Source organism: Sapajus apella, unplaced genomic scaffold, assembly GCF_009761245.1.
Source record: "Sapajus apella isolate SASKATOON/1434 unplaced genomic scaffold, GSC_monkey_1.0 scaffold1, whole genome shotgun sequence".
Classification (NCBI taxonomy): Eukaryota; Metazoa; Chordata; class Mammalia; order Primates; family Cebidae; genus Sapajus; species Sapajus apella.
In genome coordinates this window covers 72,207,346-72,228,535 of record NW_022436941.1, presented here as the reverse complement: position 1 = coordinate 72,228,535, position 21,190 = coordinate 72,207,346, and the positions used below count along the sequence as shown (strand labels likewise).

General features: G+C 38.6%; 1 protein-coding gene and 1 long non-coding RNA gene across 9 annotated transcripts in view; one reads left to right on the top strand and one right to left on the bottom strand.

Moving 5' to 3' along the window:
* Nucleotides 1-21,190, top strand: part of ERBIN (erbb2 interacting protein) — a 140,157-nt gene that overhangs the window by 32,833 nt on the left and 86,134 nt on the right. The window lies entirely within an intron of this gene.
* On the bottom strand, nucleotides 1,358-18,339 carry LOC116552710. The gene is made up of 3 exons (XR_004269502.1): nucleotides 18,328-18,339; nucleotides 13,333-13,338; nucleotides 1,358-1,442 (listed from the first exon to the last, which is right to left on the bottom strand). It is a non-coding gene; the product is annotated as an uncharacterized LOC116552710 (long non-coding RNA).

Genomic DNA, 21,190 nt, shown 5'->3' with positions numbered 1-21,190 from the left:
TCATAACATGCATATGCCTGGACTGCATCCCAGGCCTTTTGAGATAGAGTCCTGCTGGTTGGAGGACAGGCAATGTAGTTTGGTAAACTTTTCAGATAATTCTGATACACTCATTTGCATAAAATTACTGAAATTAATTTTATCCTGAAGGAATACATAGTTTATCAGAGGAAGGAAAACTATATACTTGCAACAACATGGACTATGTATAATGATAGCAATAATAATGATAGCCAACATTTGTAGGGCACTTATCTTGTGCAAAAGCATTGATTTTCAGGTGCTGTAGACATTTGCACTAATCTTACCTCTCTATAGCCCTTTCTCAGTCCAGCAGCCAGAACAATGTTTTGTTTTTGTTTTTTTTTTGAAATGGAGTCTCAATTTGTCACCAGGCTAGAGTGCAGTGGTGTGATCTGAGCTCACTGCAACTTCTGCCTCCCAGGTTCAAGCCATTCTGCCTTAGCCTCCCAACTAGCTATGACTATAGACGTGCACCAGCACACCTGGCGTGTGTGTGTGTGTGTGTGTGTGTGTGTGTGTGTGTGTGTGTTTTATAATAGGGATGGGGTTTCATTATGTTGGCCAGGCTGGTCTTGAACTCCTGACTTCAAGTGATCCTCCCACCTTGGCCTACCAAAGTTCTGGAATTACAGGTGTGAGCCACCGTGCCCGGCCAGAGCAATCTTTTAAAAACTTACATTAAATATTAGTCTTCTTGTTTAAAACCCTCTAATAAATTCTCATTGTGATTAGAATAAAATGTGAATTCCTTATTATGATTTGTAAGGTGAGTACTTGGTCTGGTTGGGCTCTGTGATGTCATCTTACATGATTCTTTTTGTGTTCATTATGTGTTTATTCCCACCTCTAGACATTTATACCTTCTCTTTTGGCTGGGTTGCTTTTCTCCAGATCTGTGACAGGCTATTACCAGATTTTTTTTTTTTTTTTTTGAGGTGGAGTCTCACTCTGTTGCCTGAGCTGGAGTATAGTAGGCGATCTTGGCTCACTGTACCTTCCACCTCCTGGGTTCAGGTGATTCTTCTGCCTCAGCCTCTCGAGTAGCTGGGACTACAGGCATGTGCCACCATGCCTAGTTAATTTTTGTATTTTTAGTAGAGGTGGGTTTCACCATGTTGGCCAGGCTAGTCTTGAACTTCTGAGTTCAAGTGATTTGCCCACTTCAACCTCTATAAGTGCTGGGATTACTGGTGTGAACCACCGCAACTGGCCCTATTCTTAATCATATTTAACCTTCAGTGAGATTGCTGCTGTTCACTCTGTCTGAAGTTGCTCTTCCTCTGATTCCTCTCCCCTTAATATGTTTTTAGTTCATGGCACATATCACAGTCTGAATTTTCCTTATCATTTACTATTGTTTTTTCCTTCTTGGAATGTAAGCCCATTAAGCCCAGACATCGTGTATATTATATTCATGCCTATATCCTCTTTGATAAATCTGTGGGATCAAATAGTGTCCCTTGAAGCATCATCACATGCAAATAAAATGATGATTCAGTTAACCTCTACTATAACAAGGCATGTTAGGCTTTTTCTTTATCTTTTCTCATGTGAAAGTATGGTAGAGTTGAACATTTTCTGTAAAATTGTTTAATATACAGTCATTGCCCCATAATGACCTTTTAGTCAATAATAGACTGCATCAACAATGGTGGTTTCGTAATATTATAATGGAGCTGAAAAATATCTAATCCCTAGTGATTTAGCTGCTATAATTTTATAGTTTATTACATGACTCATGGGTTTGTGGTGGTGTTGGTGTAAACAAACTTTCTGCACTGCCAGTTATATAAAAATATAGTACAATTATGTACGGCACACAGTACTTGACAATGAAAATAAACTGTTAATGGTTTATGTATTTACTATATGATAACTTTTATTATTTTAGAGTGTGCTCCTACTTATTAAAAGCTAAATAGGCCAGGCATGGTGGCTCACACCTGTAATCCCTGCACCTTGCGAGGCTCAGGCGGGTGGCAGATCACCTGAGGTTGGGAGTTTGAGATCAGTCTGACCAACATGGAAAAACCCCATCTCTACTAAAAATACAAAATTAGCCAGGCTTGGTGGTCCATGCCTGTAATCCTAACTACTCAGGAAGCTGAGGCAGGAGAATTGTTTTGAATCCGGGAGGCAGAGGTTTCAGTGAGCCAAGATTGTGCCATTGCACTCCAGCCTGGGCAACAAGAGTGAAACTCTGTCTATATTAAAAAAAAAAAAAAAAAAAAAAAAAAAAAAAGTAACTACAAATCATCCCATGACAGGTCCTTCAGGAAGTATTCCAGAAGAAGGCATTATTATTATAGGAGATAACAGCTCCAATTATGTTGTTGCCCCTGAAGACATTCCAATGGGACAGGATATAGAGGTGGAACACAGGGATAGTGTAATGTTCCTGACCCTGTGTAGGCCTAGGCTAATTTGTGTGTGTTTTCATTTTTAACAACAAAGTTAAAAAATAATTTAAAAATAGGAAGGAAAAAGGCTTATAAAAGAAGAATATAGGAGCTGGGCGTGATAGTGTATGCCTGGTAGTCCCAGCTACTTAGGAGGCTGAGGTGGGAGGATCCCTTGAGCCCACTATGTTATCCAGCCTGGGTAGCATAGTGAGATACCATCTCTAAGAAAAAGAAAAAATATTCTGGTTAGTTGTACAGTGTGTTTGTGTTTTATACTGTGTTATTACAAAAGTTATAATTTTTCTTAAAAGTTTATGAAGTTACAGTAAGCTAAGGTTTATTAAAGAAATTTTTAAAATAAATTTACTGTAGCCTAAATGTTTATAAAGTCTACAGTAGTGTACAGTAATGTCCTACACCTTCACATGTACTCACTCACTGACCCAGAGCAGTTTCCAACCCTGCAAGCTCCGTTTATGATAGTTATACTGGGTATTTTTAATCTTTTATACCATATTTTTGCTATACTTCTTCTATGTTTAGATATGTTTAAATACACAAATACTTACCATTGTGTCACAGTTGCCTGCTGTATTCAGTACATCAGCATGTGGTATGTGTTCTTAGTCTAGTAGCAAATAGGCCATACCATATAGCCTAGATATATAGTAGGCTATACCATTTAGGTTTTGGTAAATAGACTCTCATGTTTATACAATGATGAAATTGCCAAGCAGTGCATTTCTTAGAACATATCTTGTCAAGCAATGTATGATTGTTTCTTCTAACAAAGATGTCAGACCTTATACCGGTTATCTGTTGTGAAATAAACCATCTCAAACTTAGTGATATTATAAACTAAGAAGAGTCATCATTATTACGGGTCATGGGTCTAGGGCTTGTCTTGGCTCAGCTAGTTGGTTCTTTCTCCAGTTCTTATGCGGTTGCAGTTAGATGGTTGCTGGGAGCCATAAGCCAGAGCACCTATATGTAGTTTCTCGGTAAGACTTGAGTTTCCTTACAGCAAGTGGCTGGTTTCAGAGGACAAGTGGATGAAAGGAAAAGAGCAAAAGCCTAAGTGGCAACTGTATTAGCCTCTTTATCCTAGCCTTGGATGTCGTGTAGCATCATTTTTTTTGGTTTTTTTTTTTTTTTTTTTTTGGTGGTGGTGGTGGTGGTTTTTGTTTTTTTGAGGAGTCTCTCTCTGTTGCCCATGCTGGAGTGCAGTGGCATGACCTTGGCTCACTGCAGCCTCTGCCTCGTGGATTCAAGCGATTCTCCTGCCTCAGCCTCCCGAGTAGCTGGGATTACAGGAGCCTGCTACCACGCCAGGCTAATTTTTATATTTTTAGTAGAGACAGGGTTTCACCATGTTGGCCAGGGTGGTCTCAAACTCCTAACCTCGTGATTTGCCAGCCTTGGCCTCCCAAAGTGCTGGGATTTACAGGCGTGAGCCACCACGCTTGGCCCGTATTTTGTTTTTAAGCAGCATGTTATTAAGACCAGCTCTTATTCCAGTGACAGGGAAGAGGATTTCACCTCTTGAGGGGAGAAGTGTAAAATACTTTGTGGAAAATGTAATACTTAACCACAGACCTCATTCTACAAAGTAGTGGCCTCTTGTTAGGGATTACGTTCTAAAGTCAGTGTAAATAGGAGATATCATGATGGGAGACCATTATACAGTGTCTGTCCAGCACAATGAGGATTTTTCTCTTGGTTCAAGAAAAAGTCACTGTTTCTTCCACTGAATATCAAATAAGATATATTTGGCTTGTGTTCACTGCCTCTCATGGAAAATAAGTACTAGAGAAGCATTCAGCAAGGTGCGATTATCAGATTTTGAGAGGGTCTGTGGAAAGGGAAATTGACATCACTATCAAACTCATTTCAAGACCTACATTTACTGAGTAAAGAAGGAAGGTAGGCAGAATTACTTGCATTATTACTTTTATTTTTAAATTAATTTAGAGAAATTATATAGCTCAATTCATGTAAATAAATACATGAATGATGCAACTACTTTCTTTTCCCAAATCTTTGTTTCAAATAAGAAGGGAAATAACATGATTGAGAGTTCTCTTCCCTTTTTATAGTAAAAATAATGCAATACAGTGTTTAAGGGCATATAAGTGAATGAGAGTTAGTGTTGACCTTAAGCTGCTGTGATATATGTCAGTTTTAAAATGCTAATGTGTCACCTTCAGGAGGATAAATCAAAAAGAAAAAAATGCTAATGTGAGAACAAGCGTGCCAGCAAGCCACGATCACCCCACACCTAATAAAACAGGTGAACAGGAAAACATAAAAAGTACCTGTGAGAATGAATAGTATATCTAAAATATTTTCAAAGAAATAAGTTACTCTTATGTATCTTCAATAGAAAGGAAAAACTATTATTTATTCAACTTAGGTATAATGTCATGTTTTCTGTTGCTTATGCAATTTCTTTTGGGAAAGATAACACAGGTAAAGCCCCTCAATATGGCTTTGTGTTGGGCAGTTAATGTTTCTTAGAACAGCTAACAAAAATGTAGCTTTTATGCCCCCCCTCCTTTTTTTTAAACACAGAATCTGAGATTAAAGAGGTAACATGTTCAGGATTACAGAATGGGAAATGGTGGAATCTAGACTCAAATGTAAAGCAGTATTATTTCCAAAGCAAGCTTCTTTTGTGTTCAGATATATTGTTTCATGAATTTTCGGTGATTTATTGATAGGCTTTTTGTTATCTTCTATTAAAATTATATTGTCAAGTGTTGAAATATGCAGGTTTTAACTAGTTGAATTGACACAGCTTGATTTAATGCTACTTTTAAACTCACCCCTCCTCCCCCAGGTAGCAAAAACAAATAAAAACCACATATAAACAGCTTTCTAGGAACAGTAGTTTCAGATACTGCTTCCTAAATTGTTCAGATATCTTAGCTCTTCAGTTCTGTTTGTTCCAAGGTGGTCATATATTGTTATTTTTCAATAATCAGATTTAGTTGTTTGCCATTTTTGTTTAGGGAATTACTATTAATTTTTTTAGACTATTAAGCATGGTAAACTTGAGATGTTCCTCCTTTTAAAGACCTGGTTCTTGTATATTCAGTGGTTGCACTTTTGTTACCTTGCTCCAATGTTGTTGAATCAGCAAACGAAGAAAACATGACATTTTAATTATTTGCATCAAATTACATAATCTGGGGATGTATGAAGACACTGTTAAATTACATTATTATGACCTTTGTTTATTAAACCAAGCAGTGAGAGAGATGGTATCGGGACATTCTCTCATTTTATAAGTCGTATTATTGGCTAAATAGTATCGAGACTGTTGTTAGCTCTGCCTTGCTAACTGAGTGATCTGTCTGCAACTTAAATTAGACTATGTCACTCCTTTGCTTTTAAGTATTAGAAACTGCTGCTTACCAAAGTCTATATTACTTAGCATGGTATTTAAAACTTTTAAGCTCTGGCCCCCTGCTGACTACTCTAGTGTCATTCCTATATATCTCAAAAGTCTATCCTACCTAACAAAGTTTGTCAGCCGGCAGCACCAGTTACTTTTTTTCTGTATGTAGAGATATTCTACACTTTGGTTTATATTCTATTCTGTCCTATTAGACTGACTGTCCCTTACCACCAGACTATTTGGTCTCCTTTATCCTCACATTTGTAACTTTCTATATTCTTTTTAAAATGTGCTCTTGCTCTTTTGCTCAGAATTGAGTACAGTGGTGCAATCATAGCTCACTATGACCTTGAACTCTTAGGCCCAAGTGGTCCTCCTGCCTCAGCCTCCCAAGTAGCTGGCTACATACATATACCACCATTGCTAATTTTATTTTTATTTTTAGAGACAGGGAGTTGCTATGTTGCCCATGCTGGTCTTAAACTCCTGGCCTCAACTCTTGCCTCAGCTGGGATTAGAGGTGTGAACCACGGGCTGGGTGGCTATCATGTTTTATCTAAAATTAGAAACTGCTTGAGGCAAGGACCATTGTCTTTTTTATCTTTGTATCTTCAATGCTCAGCACCTAGTAGCAACTCAGAAAACATTTCAAATCTTTCTGAAGTATTTGTCGTGTTTATATATGTCGTATTTAGCATCAGAAAGCCAAATGTGGTCATTCAACGTTAATTTGGCTGATTCCATTTATTTTAGTCCAGAACTGCTACTTAAGAGTTTAGGCTTGACCTTTTTGTGCCCGTGAAGTCTGGTTGTTTTGATAATAGATCTAAATTGGTTGAGGTGTAATGAAAAAGGCAGTCAGGTGTCTAGAAGTGACTGTGACAATTGCAGATTTATCTTGTTAGTGTATGACTGGTTTTTTCAGTGTTTAAAGTCTGTGTCACATTAGGTTTTCAGGTTTAGATTTCCTAACTTTAAAACACAAATTTCCCTTTTTAGAAGAATAGGTATTGAGCTCTTGAGCATGGGTAGAAAGATGGAGACAGAGCAATTTGCACAATAATTAAGGATTATATTTATATTTGAATTTTCACTTATTTGAACTTTCAGATTTCAGCTCAAAAGCTTTGTTATAAGTAAAGTATATTAATAAGACTCCTTGGATGAAAGTAACTGAAACCAGTAAAAATAAGGAAATAAGAATGTAATAGTGTCTTATGGACACTCAAGGACTAGAATGCAGTTAGCCTCAGAAAAGACATAGAACAAATAACTGGAAGGCCATCAGGAATCCAGAGCCATCACTCTTTTATATTTTTTTCTCTTCAAATGATCATTCTGTTTCTGTGTCCATATGGTAGAAGATGGCAGCTCCATAGATTATGGCTTCAGATGTTGCACACTAAATGCAGAGACAGAATTGCTGTCTTTCAGTCCCATAGAGGGTCACCCCTGTTCTGAGGGCTGTTCTCCCATTTGAAAGGGGTGGCCCTCTATGATACCAGGTAACACTGCTCTTCTAGATGGAGCACATTGGAAAGAGGAAGGACACCTGACTCAAGCCAGTCAATCATTTTCTCTCTCCCCAGGATATGTAAGTGGGGCTGAAAGGTAGTAAGTCTATGCAGGTTGCTTATTGCACATGCTGCTTGCCAAGCTGTATACCTGTAAGGGCTGCAGTTTTAAAATTTGTGCAAAGGTGCTTTATGGATTTGTGGTAACTTTTTCTCAGAGGAAGGAGGAGTCATTGTCAATTTGGGGGGCTATTCCAAGGGGGTCTGCTATTTCATTCTTTTGGGTGTTTATTGTCCATCTTAGTATAGCTAGACTCTTAGCATTGAAATATTAGGTGATATTATAAAGCTTTACTTATAAGTGGTAATAATAAACCTTTGAAAATCCTTCTGTAATATAATGCTGAGAGTGATCTAGCTTTCTTTGGAAGGTTTTTGATGTTCCTAATCATTCCCAGCCTAAACTAACCTCGAGGAAAATGAGAACTTCAACCTGACCTCTCATTGTTTTGCCAATTCCTGCCATTTTTTCTGTTTCCTTTTGGTTCTTTTATTTCTGTTCCTTCTGTTCAGATTAGGGAAAATAATAAACTTATAAAGAAATTCACCTTAGTAAATTAGGGCTCTGTCTCTTCCAGATTAATTTGCATTTTAATAGAGGATGTACGAAGAGGGACCAGAAGAAATAACTAATGGTGGAATTTTATGCACTGTGGCACTCACGTCTAGGATTCTCAAATCAGGTCATGCTTTTCAGCAGGTTCGGTTTCTAGGACAGTAGACACACTGCATAAAAACATTTTATTTATAGTCAGTTTCATTTAAAATACCACTTAAAGAACCAAAGAAGTAATTAGTATATTGAATTGGGTAGGCGGAGTTGAGGAGTCAGTAAGGCAAAAGGCCTCACCTGAACAAAGGATTTGATTCAGTAGTAAATTGTATGAAGGCAAATTGGGAATTACTAAGGAGGTTTGGGGATTAAGTAATGTATTTTAGGTTTTTAAGTAGGAAAGGGAGATAGTAAAATAAATAATTTTAAGGAAAAAAATTAGGTGCTGACTGAATAGAATTAGGGAATCAGTTTGGAATCTGTTGTGCTAATACATAAAACTGGGCTGAGGCCAGGCTCAGTGACTCATGACTATAATTCCAGCACTTTGGGAGGCTGAGGCTGGAGAATTGCTTCAGGCCAGGAGTTCAAGACCAGCCTGGGCAACATAGTGAAACTCTGTCTCTACAAAATGAAAACTAAAACAATTAGCCAAATGTGGTGGTGCACACATTTAGTCCCAGCTACTTGAGAGGCTGAGGTGGGAGGATCACTTTGAGCCTAGGAGGTTGATTATGCCATTGCCCCCCAGCTTAGGTGACAGAAGAGAGAGTCAGTGTCTCGAAAAAAAAAAAAGACATAGAAAAGTGGCATTAACTGATGTCCTAAAATTTTTCTTTTAAATATACGTTTTAAATGAGGTATAATTCACTTATAATTTACCCTTTTAAAGTATACAATTCAGTAGTTTTTAGTATTTTTTACACTTTGTATACCCATTGTCACTGTTTAATTCTAAAACATTTTATCAGGGCTTCAAAAAAAAAAAAACCAAACAAAAACCCATACTCATTGGCACTCACTCCCCATTTTTGTCTGTCCCCAGATCATGGCAACCTCTAATCTACTTTGTTGATTTGAGTATTCCTGACATTTGATAAAAATCAAATCATACGGCTGGGCGCGGTGGCTCAAGCCTGTAATCCCAGCACTTTGGGAGGCCGAGGTGGGTGGATCGCGAGGTCAAGAGATCGAGACCATCCTGGTCAACATGGTGAAACCCCGTCTCTACTAAAAATACAAAAAAATTAGCTGGGCATGATGGTGCGTGCCTGTAATTCCAGCTACTCAGGAGGCTGAGGCAGGAGAATTGCCTGAACCCAGGAGGCGGAGGTTGCGGTGAGCCGAGATCGCGCCATTGTACTCCAGCCTGGGTAACATGAGTGAAACTCCGTCTCAAAAAAAAAAAAAAAAAATCAAATCATACAATATGTGGCCTTTTGTGTCTGGTTTAACATAGCTAATGTTTCCAAAGTTCATCCATGTTGTATCACGTATCAGCGCTTCTTCCTTTTTATAGCTGAATAATACTCCATTCTAGGGATTGATGACATTTTGTTTTATTCATTGGCTGATGGACATTAAAAAAATTGTTTTTACTTTTTGGTCACAGAATAAGGCTGCTATGAACATTAGTTACAAATTTTTCTAAGAACACGTGTTTTCAATCCTTTTGGATACCTGGGAGTGAAATTGTATCATATGGTAATTGCGTTTAACTTTTTGGAGGAACTGCCAACTTATTTTTCAAAGTGACCACACCATTTTGCATTCCCATCAGCTGTTTTTGAAGTTCCAGTTTCTCTACATCCTCCCAGTTTGTTATGGCCTATCTTGATTATATCCATCCTAGTGTGTTTAAAATGGCATATCATTGTAGTTTTGACTTGTATTGCCCAAATGACTAATGATATTAGCAATTTTATGGGCTTTTTATGGCATCCGTTTTATCTTTGGAGAAATGCCTATTCAGACCCTTTGCCCATTTTTAAGTTTTTGATTTTGTTTTTTTGTTTAGTTGTAAGAGTTCCTTATTCTGGCTAACAGTTCATTATCAAATACACGATTTATATATATTTTCTCCCATTCTGTGGTTTGTCTTTTTACTTTATTGGTAGTGCTAATATTTTTTATTTTAATAGGAATATCTCTAGTGTTTGTTTTATTCTGGACACTGCTAGTTTCTTAATGAGGAAATACACTATTTCTAATATACTAAGAATTTTGTCAAGAACAGATGTTGACTTTTACTTAGATGCCTTTTTGATATTCCCCCTTTTGTTTTATTGTATGATGATGTATTGTCAGTAGATTTTTCTCACGTATATTCACCTTGGCATTCCTAGAATCAATTCTCCTTAGTCATATTTTACTATTACTATTGTATTTGAGTTGCTTCTGTGTAATTTAGGATTTTTTGAAATATTCTTTAAATATAACATTTTTGTTCTTGAGTCTAAATGTTAAATTTAGATTTCACATTAGATTTAACATTAAATTTAGATTTAAATGTTAAATTTAGATTCAAGAATACTTCAAAAAATCCTATATTACATAGAAGCAACTAAATGTTTGCTTCATACTAACTTTGAGAGGTGTTGGTATCAGAGTTATATTGAATTCGAAATCTTCCTTCTTTCTTGTGAACCCGGAACCTTGTGATCAAATTTCATCCCCTGAAAGTGCAAGCACTGAGTTCATGTTGTCTTTTACGGAAGTAACTGGCAAATATTACCCATGATTTCATCTATGATTTTCCATTTCTTGAGAAAATTTTTGTAATTTATATAAAGTCATATAATATAAAGCACATCGCTATTTGAGCTTAGTAATTTTTTATTTTTAAAAAATACTTTTTGTTTGTTTGTTTTTGAGGCAGGGCCTCGCCCAGTCACCCAGTCTGGAGTGCAGTGGCATAATCATAGCTTACTGTAGCCTGATAGCCTCAAAATCTTGGACTCATGTGATCCTCCTGAGCAGCTGGGACAATAGGCACATTGTCACCATGCCCAGCTAATTTTGTACTTTTTTTGTAGAGATGAGATGTCACTATGTTGTGCAGGCTGCTCTCTAACTCCTGGCCTCAAGTGATCCTCCCACCTCAGCCTCCCAAAATGCTGGGATTATAGATGTGACCTACTGCACCTGGCCTAAAAATACTTTTTATCTGTGTTGTTAAATTACCATTCTAATTACTACTTGTATTTTTTATTTCTTTAGATCTGCTGGGAAATTGTCTGTTCTTTATATTTTTCTACTTCCACCAAAAACAGAAAAGAATGATGGATTTAATCATCATTTTTACTGTTTTTCTTTTCTAAATAATTAATTTCTGCTTTTTTCTTTAAATCCCTTCATTGAATGGAGATACTGAATGGGCAGTTGGATATACAAGTCTGAGGTTTAGGAGAGCGGTCCAGGCTTCAGTGTAGCAGGCATTTCTAGTGTCCTGCATCACAGTTCTATTGGCTCACCTCTGATTTTTAACCCCTCCTGCAGGAAATAGTGCCATGAAAGCTTAGACTCGCCTCAGGCTGAGCTTCCTGCTGCAAACACACTCTTCATTTTTTGGCCCCAGTGATTTCTTTTCTGTGGGAGACCAACAAGATTAGAAAGCAAGCATAGTTTGGTAGTGAGGCAGAGGTAATGCCTATAGAGGCAGTGCTCCTCCTGTATCTTACTGGATGGATAAAAAGCTCACCTCTCATCCTATCTGAAGATAATTTTGAGATACCATCTGTATGCTTCTTGAGAGATTTAAGTAGATTGAACCCCTGTTGTCTTTAGGGATGATACTTTATATTGGCTTTTCTTCCATTCCTGTCTTATTCTTCCTGCTCCCTTAGGTCGTTCTCTAGACAAACTGCTTTTACTCAGGTTCTTACCTCAGCCATTGCTTTTGGGAGAACCCAAACTAAGACAGCAGTCATTAGCGTACTTAGTATTTAAAAGGTAGATAAGAGTTTAGGAATTGAAACGGGATGATCACCAAAGATGTGAGTATATATAGAAAAGAAGGCCAAGATCTATGTTCTTTGTATCATTAGGAATGTGTTAAGAGGTTGGCATAAAGAGGAGCAACTAGCAAAGGAAACTGTGGTTTGTCCAGTGATGTAGGAACAAAACTAGGAGGATGTGTGGTGTCCTGGAAGTGAAGTGAAGAAAACTTGTAAAGTAAGGGGAAGTGATGCTGCTAAGAAAGCAAGGGGGAGATGTGAATCTAGGTTGTCTGTTGAATTAATTAATTAATTAATTAATTTTGAGACAGAGTCTTGCTCTGTCGCCCAGGCTGGAGTGCAGTGGCGCGATCTTGGCTCATTGCAACCTTTGCCTCCTGGGTTCAAGTGGTTCTGCTGCCTTAGCCTCTTGAGTGGCTGGGATTACAGGCACGTGCCACGATGCTCAGCTGATTTTTGTATTATTAGTAGACATAGGATTTCACCATGTTGGCCAGGCTGGGCTTGAACTCCTCAATCTCAAGTGATCTGCCTGCCTCAGCCTCCCAAAGTGCTGGGATTACAGGCATGAGCCACCCACCCAGCCATGTTTTTTTATTTTATTGGTTTTTTTTTCCAAGATGGAGTCTCGCTTTGTCACCTAGGCTGTAGTGCAGAGGCACAATCTCAGCTCACTGCAACCTCTGCCTCCCAGGTTCAAGTGATTCCCTTGCCTCAGTCTCCTGAATTGCTGGAATTACAGGTGCCCGCCACCAACACCTGGCTAATTTTTGCATTTTTAGTAGAAATGAGGTTTCACCATGTTGGCCGGGCTAGTCTTGAACTCCTGGCCTCAAGTGATCTGCCCACCTCAGCCTCCCAAAGTGCTGAGATTACAGGTGTGAGCCACTGTGCATGGCCAGATTATATATTGAATTTAGACATTTTAAGAACAGTTGGCCAGACGCAGTGGCTCACATCTGTAATCCCAGTTCTCTGGGAGGCCGAAGCGGGTGGATCATGAGGTCAGGAGATCGAGACCATCCTGGCCAACATGGTGAAACCCGTCTCTACTAAAAATACAAAAATTAGCTGGATGTAGTCCTAGCTACTCGGGAGGCTAAGGCGGGAGAATCGCTTGAACCCAGGAGGCAGAGGTCTCAGTGAGCCAAGCCACTGTACTCCAGCCTGATGACAGAGGGAGACTCTGTCTCAAAAAAAAAAAAAGAACAGTTTTTCTTGAAATGATGGGGACAAAAGTGTGATTGGAGTGGATTTAGGAACACTTGATAGAATAATTGAAGACAATGCATATGGACAACTTGTTTGAGGAATTTTTCTGTAAAAGGCAGCAGAGTAATGGGTTGGTAGCTATAGAGAGAGATGTAGTTTCAGGAGAGGTTCTTTTTAAGATGAGAGAAAAAATATAGCTGCTTGATATAACATATTACTGTGTGTGGTCAAAATCAGTTTAGAATATTTTAGACTGTTTATAAGGATAAACTTAATATTCCCCATCATAATTAGGGTTCTTTCGGGTTAGTTTGACTGTCTTTTTCTGTTTCCATTTAGGGCTCCCTAAGTCATGCATAATGAATTAATGTAGGAAAAGAAGTTGTTAAAAGTTGCTAGGAGAAACAAAGGTGATTGGGAATTACTCTGACATAGACATAAGCATTAGGAAGTGAAGATAAGTGATGGAATATATGTAGGGAAATTAATCCTGCTACAGGATTTCGTTTTATGGGGAAAGAGTTTAGAATCCAGTCAAAACTGTGTAAGAAGCTGGGCGCAGTGGCTTGCTCACACCTATAATCCTAGCACTTTGGGAAGCTGAGGTGCTTGGATCACTTGAGGCCAGGAATTTGAGACCATCCTGGCCAACATAGTGAAACGCCATCTCTACTAAAAATACAAAAATTAGCTGCATGTAGTGGCACACATTAGTAATCCCAGCTACTCTGGAGGCTGAAGCATGAGAATTGCTTGAACGTGGGAGGCCGAGGTTGCATGAGCCGAGATCATGCCACTGCACTCCAGCCTGGTTGACAGAATGAGACTGTCCCACACACAAAAAAGAAAGATTATATGAATAAGCTATTTCTAGGTTTAAAACAATGCCATGATTTAATTTCCCTGTCATATTAAGCAACAGCATTCTGAATATACATATTTGTGATCCATATTGTCACAAATGTCTTTTTGCACAGCTTTTATTGACCTATTTGTTGAAAATAGCACATCAACTTTATGCTAGGAACAGGTGAAATTTACCCACAGACTTCCATTCTTTATTTTCTGCAGCTTCACCTTTTCCAAGTATTGTTATGAGTCACGTTGAGCTGTTTTTTTTCCCTCATTCTCTTCCACCTCTTCCTTCAGATAATAGAATGGTCTAATGTTGGTCTTTCAGAGTTAATTCTGTTTGAGATGTTTGCATTTGTAGTCATATTTCTAATTGTGGAATGAACAAGTTTTTCAGTTGAAAAAAAATTGAGGCTCTCTTTCCTAAATTATGTTAGTCCTCCTACACTGAGATAGAAGAGAATTCCACAGATTCTTCTTCTACCTTGACCTATACTTTTAAAAATAGGGCTAGCAAAAATTGGTTGACTCAAGGAAGTCTTAATGATCTGAATTTCAGAGATAACAAGAGTTCTGTGTAGGTGAATGTGGCAGTTTCCCTGCCTCGGGGCAGGTGCATGGTGTCAGTATAGGCAGATAATATGGGAAGACATTGAAGGGATAGGATAAAGGCATTCAAGAATTAGGATCCTTGAATGACATTGTGGGCTTTAGAGAAGATGTGGGACTCTTGACAGAGTCCCAAAGGCAAAAATCAAATAAATAAGCATGATACTTTGACCTATCTTCCCCTGTTACATTTTGACAAGAAGTTGAAGGAGAGGAGAGGATTGAAAAGCGTAGAGAAATCATGTAGTCCTGCAAATTCAAGGAGTGCTTGAAATTTGGGACCCTGTTGGACTTGAATCTGAAGGTAAACTGAACCAAAAGTATTTGGAACTGCAACCCAAGCTTCCATTACCTCAGATTTGACAAGGTTGAAAAGGTGGCTGTGGGTGGTGATAGGGGTTGTGGGTTGGGTTGATTGCATATGAATTCAGTCTGATTAAAGCTGCTGCCAGTCCCAGCTCAAATGGACTCTACTGGAAATATGAATTACCAACCATTTATCCTGGGAGAAGTAGAAGGACCTTACACTCCCTGGGAAATAACACTTAATATTATAGTTGAGCGTGGTGGTTTTTGTCTATAATTCCAGCACTTTGAGAGGTGGAAGCAGGAGAATTGCTTTATCCAGGAGTTCAAGACTAGCCTGAGGAACATAGTAGGACTCTGTCTTCATACAAAATAAAAAAATTGCTTAGTGTGGTGGTACAAACCTATAGTCCCAGCTATTTGGGAGACTGAGGTTGAGGATTGCTTAAGCCTGGGAGGTTGAGGCCGCAGTGAGCTGAGATTGTGCCACTGCACTCCAGCCTGGGTAACTGAGACCCTGTCTCAAGAAAAAAAAAAAAGAAAAGAAAACCCAAAACCAAATGAATCAAAAATTACACTGAATTTTTGACTGTTACTTTATAGTGTCTAGAATATTATAAAAACCATGAAACTTACAAAGACATGGAAAAGGGTGAATGTATAGGCTTGTAGATGACCCAGCTATTGGAATGAGGAGACAAGAACATTAAGGCAGTTGGCAGGATAATATGTGGGGGATTGAGTATTTCAGGAGAATAATGGAAATTTAAAAAACCAAATGCATATTCTGGAACTGAAAAATAGAGTATCTTAAATTAAAAAATTGATCAAATAGCCTTAACGGCACAGATCTATGATAAGAAACAAAGATGGAAGGAAAAGGTAAATGTGTGGATAAATATGAAAGTTTACTTTTGAGTTTTTAAATTTATATAAATGACAGTGGATAGCACAAAGCAAACAATAACAATGTATTATAGAATTTGTCGTATGAGAGCACAAAAGATGGAAGTAAATATACATATACTCTTTTATATATGAAATGGTATATTTGAAAATGGGCTATGATGATGAAGAATGCATATTGTAAATTCTAGAGCAACCAATAAAAGTAGGATAGTTAAAAGCCTATAAAAGGAGATAAAGTGGAATTTTCTAAAGGAAAACTTTATTAGAAGGTAAGAAAAGGGGAACAAAGAACAAATAAAAATAAATAATGATGAGGCTGGCACGATGGCTCACGCCTGTAATCCCAGCACTTTGAGAGGACGAGGCAGGGGGATTACTTGAGGTCAGGAGTTTGAGACCAGCCTGGCCAACGTGGGAAAACCCTGTCTCTACCAAAAATACAAAACTTAGCCAGGCGTGGCGTTGGGCGCCTGTAGTCTCAGCTACTCAGAAGGCTGAGGCAGGAGAATCACTTGAACCCAAGAGGTGGAGGTTGCAGTCAGCCGAGATCGTGCCACTGCACTCCAGCCTGATGACAGAGCAAGACTCCATCTTAAAAAAAAAAAAAAAAAAAAAAAAGACTGAGTATGGTGGCTCATGCCTGTAATCACAGCACATCAGGAGGCTGAGGCAGGCAGATTACTAGGTCAGGAGATTGAGACCATCCTGGCTAACATAGTGAAACCCTGTCTCTACTAAAATAACAAAAAATTAGCCAGGCATGGTGGCACATGCCTGTAATCCCAGCTATTTGAGAGGCTAAGGCAGGGGAATTGCTTGAACTTGGGAGGCAGAGGTTGCGGTGAGCTGAGATCACACCACTGCACTCCAGCCTTGCTACAGGGCAAGACTCTCTCTCAAAAGAAAAGAAAAAAAAGGAAAATAATGTGTAGTTTCAAGTTCTGTCATAGCAATAATTACATAAAATATGAAAGATCTAATCCCACCATTAAAACAGAAATTATCACATTTGATTTCTAAAAAGATCCAATATTATGCTTTCTACAAATGGTTATTTGAAATGTAAAGACATTTGGTTAAAAGTAATTGATGGAAATATATATCATATTAACACTAACAAAAGAAAGCTCCTATGGCTATAGTGACATCAGAGAATATATTAAAAGACAGGGATTACCAGCAGGAAAAAAAGCCCTCATAATGTTAAAAGGATCTATTCACCAAGAAGATATGAGCCCTAAATATCTATTCACTTTATAATGGACCTCCAACATGCATGAAATAAAAATAGACAAAAGAATAGACAGATTTACAACTATAGTTAAGAGATGCCTATACTTTTTGGTAACTTACAGAAAAAGCCATAAATTGGTTAGAATATAGAAGATTTGAACCCAACTGTCAACCAATTTTATCTAATTGACATTTATAGACGTCACTCTTAAATCCCCTTCACTCCACACCCACCAGGCTGCGTGCTCAGCCAGGCCTCCGATACTCTCAGTGCAGCCCGTGATTGGAAACTCATCATCATCAGACTCTGTTTAAGAGATGGTTGCAGAGGGAGCTGGGTGTGGATGTGGACTCGGATGCCCTGTGGGTATCAGTTCTGCTGACACTTTGACCCAAAGTAGATAAAGTGCTGAGCAAGCAGTGTACGCTGGAGCCTCAATGAGTCCATCTGCACAGTGGGGAGCATGAAGAGATGGTTTTGGCCTATACTTCTGCTTGTTCAGTTCTTCAGCTCACAAAAAGGATACTAGTCCATGAAGGTGACCTCGTAGTACTGGTTAATTAAACTTTATTGCTCACTGAAAAAAATATAGCCAGGTATATCTTGTGATCTCTTTAGGTAAATAGAAAATGTTCTGTATTTAAAAAAACAAAACATTTATAGTGATTTTACTTTTCAATTTTTATAGTAATTCTCAAACTGAGACTTTTGTCAAAATAATCTCCAGTAGAGGATGGGGAGAGCTAAATGATAGTGGCTATAGTATGGATGAAATAAGATTGACCATGCATTGATTATTATTGAAACTGTGTTGGAAAAAGGAATCACATGACATTTTGTTTAAGACAAAGACTTTTGAGTTTTATACTGTACCTAATTTACTAAATCAGAATTTCTAGGGAGAACATAATAGTATCTATATTTTTCAAAAATAATGAGTGAATATTAACTAGCTACTTACAATTACAGCCAAGTTTTGTTTTATTTTCTTCCTCATGAGCAGCTTACTAAATGGATGGCAGGATTTACTAGGGCAGTCTATGAATGGTCACCCAGATCCTACTTATGAAAATATCCATGAGCTCTTCTTTTTCTCTACTAAATTATTTCTATCTGCCTACAAATCCACTGTTGTATCTCTTCATTCATATTTGGTGCTAGCACCTAGTTTATTTTTCTAATGTTTTATGTAGCAAAACTATCTGAGTTGTCTATTGGTTTGTTCTTTCTTGAATTTCCTCCAAATAGTGTTTTGCCCCACCAACTAGAGGTGATCTTGTCAAGATAACCAGTCACTTTTATATTCATACACAGTGGCCATTCTAAGTCCTTATTAACAGAGTTTTGGTACCTTCTTCCTCCTTAAAACATTTTTTTTTCCACTTGGCTTTTAGAATGGCACACTTTTTTTTGTCAGGGGACAGGTGTTTCTTTTGCCCCACTTGACTGCTTCTCTTCAGTGTCCTTTGCTGGTCCTCTCTCTTCTTTCTAACCCTTAACTTTATAATGTTCAACCATTGAACCTATTCTCTTTTTTGTCTGCCTTCATGCCCCTGATGATCTCATCTAATTTCATTGCTTTAAATATCATCTATAAGCAGATGACTTTCAAATTTATATCCTCAGCTTGGATCTCTTCCCACATCTCTGAATGCCTATATCCAGCTGCTTACACAGTGTCCTACTCACATACCTTTCAAGTATTTCAAACTAAAGTTTTTGGATACAAGCATCTCTTTTTCTCTCTGCCCTGCTCCTACCATGGTCTTTTTCCATTTCAGTTTACTGGCAGCTCCATTCTACCAGACTGTCATACCTGGGAGTGTATAGGAGTGACAGAAGATTTGGTGGCCAACTTTGCTTGCAGTACACACAGGTTTTTTTGTGGCATGCAGAATATGTAGAATTCTTTAGAGAATGTTAAACAAATTAGTCCTATACCATTTGGCATAGCGACAGAGTTTGATGTATTTAGGGTAGTTCTGTAATTTTGAAACACATAAATGAATATCACTTGGGGTTTTTAAGAAAAAGATTATTATGTATACACTTTTTATTGACTGTTGTTTCGTGTTTTAGGCTGTCTCACTTTGGAATGTGTTGGCTGCAAGTACAGAAAACAGCAATAGTTTAAGCAAATAAGGGAATTAGTTTTCCCACATACCAAGAAATCCAGAAGTAGGGAATAGTTAGCATTAATTCAGCTGCAGCAGTGCTGTTTGAAACCCCAGCTTGTTGTGTCTTTTTCTTCTGTTAGTCTTATTTATTGGCTGATTATTAATCCTCATGCTTGTTGACTTACAGTAATAGGTTGGTTGTTGCAGTATTAGACACGTTTACAGATACAAGGCTAGAAAAATGAGAGAGTGGTGGTGTCAGATATATTTGCTCCGATTTATCAGGAAAGCAAATGTTTTCCCAGGATTAATCCCCATTTCACCCCCAAAGCAGGCTTCAGAATATAAGTCTTTGATATTCACTGTGTTATCCATTTCTTATTGATCCCTCCAGGCATGGAAAGCTCAAAAGTAGTAATTGAGCTGGGCCCCTTACTGCCCTGAATAATCCAGAGTCCTGAAAGGAAAGCCAGGTCACACCTGTAAACCCAGCACTTTGGGAGGCTGAGGTGGATGGGAAAACTGATTGAGCTCAGGAGTTTGAGACCAGCTTGGGCAATGTGGTGAGACTCTGTCTCTTAAAAAAAAAAAAAAAAAAAAAGTAGCTGAGTGTGGTTAGCTGGGTGTGCATGCTTATAGTCCCACCAGCCCCTCAGAAGGCTAAGGCAGGAGGATCGTTTGAGCCCAGGAGGTCGAGGCTGAAGTGAGCCATGATTTTAACACTGTATTCCAGCCTGGGCAACAGACCAAGACCCTGTCTCCAAAAAAAAAAAAAAAAAAAAAGGCAAAGTGACTCACACCTGTAATCCCAGCACTTTGGGAGGCCAAGGCAGGTGGATCACTTGAGCTCAGTTTGAGACCAGCCCAGCCGACATGACAAAACCCCGTCTCTACTAAAAATACACACACACACACACAAATAGCCAGGTGTCGTGGCGTACACCTGTAATCCCACCTACTCGGGAGGCGGAGGCAGGATAATCGCTTGAACCCAGGAAGCAGAGGTTGCAGTGAGCTGAGATTGCACTACTGCACTCCAGTCTGGGCAACAGAGTGATACGTCTCGAAAAAAAAAGAAAAAAAGAAAGTTTTAGAAGGGAAAATAAATCCCATAAGCATCATTAACAGTGCCTGCCAAATAGAACTATGAAAAATTACCAAAATATAATTGGTCATTCGAGTTTATTTGCATAGAAAATTATTTCTCAGTAAGTTCAGATTAATGGCATTTTAATGGTAGGTGAAAGAGTGTTTATATAATGAGGGCTCTCAATAGTTTATAAAGGTATGAAGACTATTCACTATAAAGATAGTCATTTAGCTGAGTGCAGTGGCTCACGTTTGTAATCCCAGCACTTTGGGAGACTGAGGTGGGAGAATTGCTTAAGCGCAGGAGTTTGAGACCAGCATAGCCAACATAGTGAGACCCTGCCTCTACAAAAAAGTTTTAAAATTAGCAGGGTAGAGTGGCATTATAAGTAAAATTTTGATGCCGTAAAAGAAACGGCCCTCGGAAGGGTGTGGTGCTTCACGCCTGTAATCCTAACACTTTGGGAGGCCGAGTCGGGCGGATCGCCTGAGGTCGGGAGTTCAAGACCAGCCTGAACAACATGGAGAAACTCCGTCTCTACTAAAAAATACAAAACAAATGTAGCCGAGTGTGGTGGCACATGCCTATAATCCCAGCTACTTGGGAGGATGAGGCAGGAGAATTGCTTGAACCTAGGAGGCGGAGGTTGTGGTTAACCCAGTGCCATTGCACTCCAGCCTGGGCAATAAGAGCAAAATTCCATCTTAAAAAAAAAAAAAAGAAAGAAAGAAAAAGAAATAGCACTCGAAGATAAATCCTCTTAGCAAGGCAGTTTACTTCTATAGAAGGGTGCAGTGTATGGATGGAGCAATGGTAGCCACACGCTTGGACAAGTAGAGAAAGGGTACTTATGCCTGATGGTGGGGGTGGAGGCTGGGGAACGGGGGTGGGGGGGATAGGGAGGTGGGAGAGGTGTTTTCCCCTACTGCTGTGTTGTTCCCCTACTGGCTAG